Consider the following 3,198-nt stretch of genomic DNA (forward strand, 5'->3'; position numbering starts at 1 on the left):
GTATACATATTTTGTAAAGGGTATTTGGTACACTTAAATAATTTACTAATATTTCAAGTAAAACCCAAACTAGTAATAATACTATCATTAAAAAACTTGTAAGAATTGGCCTTGACATTTTAACGTATTTTGGTGGGGTAGGATCATTGTGGGCAACTATTGAGCATTTACAGTCAAAGCTTGAGAAACATCTTGCCCAGCACTGCGCAGTCTGCTGGCCAAGGTCTCAAGGTCTATTGAATTAACTATACCCAAACCAGTTCCAGCACCACCAAATAGGGTATCATACCAGGTTCTTTTCTTTCTAACACAATTCATCAGAGGAGGAAAAGTTACATTATTGGTACAAGTTTTAGGAACTCTTATGATTGATGGAGGATGTTTTGTAGGAGGGGGAGGTGTCAGTAATAGATATTTTATCTAATAGTGAGGTTTCAATACTGCTATCAAGATTTTATATGCACAGTTCATCAGTTGCATTTCAATGTTTGTCTCAGCTTGTTCTCTGCATTTAGTTGGGAAGTCCACACCCTCAGAGTCCACTCTCTTTCCTATGTAGCACTGCTGTATCTGGATCTGGAACAGTCCTTTCCAGCTCAGGGTCAGCTTGTCCTCCTTCCATGTCCTAACCAGGACCCCGTCTCCAAGCTAGAACTCATGCACTGTTGAAACCCTAAGGGAGGAGTCTGAGCAATAAGCCTGTTTAGTTGTGTAAGTTTTCAGATGTTAAAGTAAAGACATAACATATTTCCTTAAAAAACAAATCCTTGGTTTCAAATATTGGATACAAGGAAGAATTTTGAATCCCTTTAAATCAGTTTGCTTTCTTCAACCAGAAACAGCTGCAGCTTCCTATTGCTGCTCTCCCCCTGCAAAAATACATCCCGTCTCACAGTCATCTCTCTGTGACTACCTTTTCCAACAAGTTCCTTCTTTTTCCCACTGATTTCTTCTTGAAATCATTTGCTCCCACTAATAAATCCTTCTTAAATCACCTTTATTCTCCTGTCCCATCTCTCTGTTTCTCTCTTCCCAATGCTTACTTACTTAAACCTAACACTTCCAAACCAATAACTCTTCTGACTTCATTTAAACTATTAATTGCTTTTGTAAATCAATCTCTCTTGTCCCTTTTCTTTAATCACCTATTTTTTTAAACTTTAAACTTTAAGATTCATAACCCATAATGATAACAAATTACCCAATGTTTCAGAAGCAAACCAAATAGTTTTTTTTTTTTTTTTTTTTTTTTTTTTTTTCTGCCTGAGTGCTTCAAGGCCACTAGTAAGAAGCTTCCCAGGCGGTATTAAGCAGATAAGATTGTAATGCCGTTACTCCCCTTTAGCAGGCTTTGAAAATCTGCTTTTCAGAGAAAACTTTCCCACCAGTTTAAAATAGTCAAGTTTTTTCTTTTGTTTTACTTACAAATTGGTACAACGGGTTAAAAAGTTTAAAATCACAAACAATTTTTAAGACCAATACATTTTGAACCACTATGAAAGAATTACTATTCTGAATGAATTTCAATTTCCACAATTCAGCCTGTTATTTTTCTAAGCCTGTAACACAGAGGCTGAATTCTTATCTCTTATGAGCTTGCTAACTTTTAACACAGAACAAAAAATTCAAAGCAGACAAACATACACAGACAGACACAGAGCTCTATTTTTTCTATCCAGGCTCTGCATGCTTTTAAGTTAAGATCCACTCCATTCTTTTTACAGAGTTTATATAATTGTGAAGCATATACTCCTGAATCTGTTGGCTTGATATGGGCTTTAACTATTTTTTGTCCCATGCCTCATCTAACTGCATCTAAGCAGTCAGGCTGTTTGCTTCTTCTTGATTCTAAAAATCAAGGAGCGCGTCTTTCTCTGTTCATTTTTGTAGAGGGAATTTTAAGAGGCAATGTGTGGGAAGGGATTGCATAGAGGCAGCATGAGACAGCGGCCATAGATAAGATTCTGCATTGATAATTAATTGTCTTATTCCGCCGTCAGAAGCGGCACTTTCTACAACTTCATTGATTAAAGTCCAATAAGGGAAAACATTTATGGGGACGGAATCAGGTCCTTCTCATTTAAGAACTTCATTCAGATCATGACCTACTCTCTGCCACTTAGTGGGGTGTATTTCTGGACCGTTTATTATAAACCAGGGACAAATTTTGTCAATATAGATAAAGAATTTTATAAGATCCTTTTTCTTAACTTTTAAGCCTCTTTCTCTAAAGCTTTCTTTGAGATCTTTTATAAAAGCTTGTTCTTTAGAGAGTTGGGAACCCATGAATGCGGCAGATGGCATACTCACCGTTCGCAGTCTTTTGATTGCTGAAGTAGGGGGGGGGTCTGGCCAGACGGGTACGTTCCTTCTCCTCGCCGATCTGCCGGGCTGCCGCGAATCTTCAGGTCCCTGTTCGAGGGTGCCAATTGACCCAACCTGCGGGTCTCGAACTAGGGGGGTCTGAAGCCACGTGTCAACCTGTAAGCAAAGCTGGTAAGGCTACAACCTGGGAATGGGTGAAGAAAGCAAGAGGCGGAGACAACTCTGTGCAAAGCAGAATAGCTCATTTATTGAAGGAAAGTACAAGGCTTATATATGTTTCCAGAGTATAGGTTTGAAAAAACAGTTCTGTGACTACGTGACTAGGGGAACGTTTGGTGGTTAAGGAACATCTGGTGGTAGATATGTGTGACCTTGTGATATTTTATGGCAGGATGTTCTCATGCTTCAATGTATTGCTTATCAGTTCTTGGTATTTGGGGTGTGGGGCAGAGGCTCCAGCAAGGATGATTTCAGAAAGGCCTGGAGAGACTTACATGAACTGATGCTGAGTGAAATGACCAGGATCAAGAGATCATTATATACTTTAACAACAATACTATATGATGATCAATTCTGATGGACGTGGCCCTCTTCAACAATAAGATGAACCAAATCAATTCCAATAGAGAAGTAATGAACTGAACCAGCTACACCCAGCAAAAGAGCTCTGGGAGATGATTATGAAGCACTACATAGAATTCCCAATGCCTCTAATTTTGTCTACTTGAATTTTGGATTTCCTTCACAGGCTAATTGTAAACTGCTTCAAAGTCTGATTCTTTTTGTACAGCAAAATAACTGTTTGGACATGTATACATATATTGTATTTAATTTATACTTTAATATATTTGACATCTACTGGTCAACCTGCCC

General features: G+C 38.3%; 1 long non-coding RNA gene across 1 annotated transcript; it reads right to left on the bottom strand.

Moving 5' to 3' along the window:
• Positions 1 to 280: 280 nt before the first annotated feature.
• On the bottom strand, positions 281 to 2,720 carry LOC141543274 (uncharacterized). Its single transcript, XR_012482399.1, has 2 exons — positions 1,146 to 2,720; positions 281 to 995 (listed from the first exon to the last, which is right to left on the bottom strand). It is a non-coding gene; the product is annotated as an uncharacterized LOC141543274 (long non-coding RNA).
• Between the last annotated feature and the right edge of the window lie 478 nt (positions 2,721 to 3,198).

Source organism: Sminthopsis crassicaudata, chromosome 5, assembly GCF_048593235.1.
Source record: "Sminthopsis crassicaudata isolate SCR6 chromosome 5, ASM4859323v1, whole genome shotgun sequence".
Lineage (NCBI taxonomy): Eukaryota > Metazoa > Chordata > Mammalia > Dasyuromorphia > Dasyuridae > Sminthopsis > Sminthopsis crassicaudata.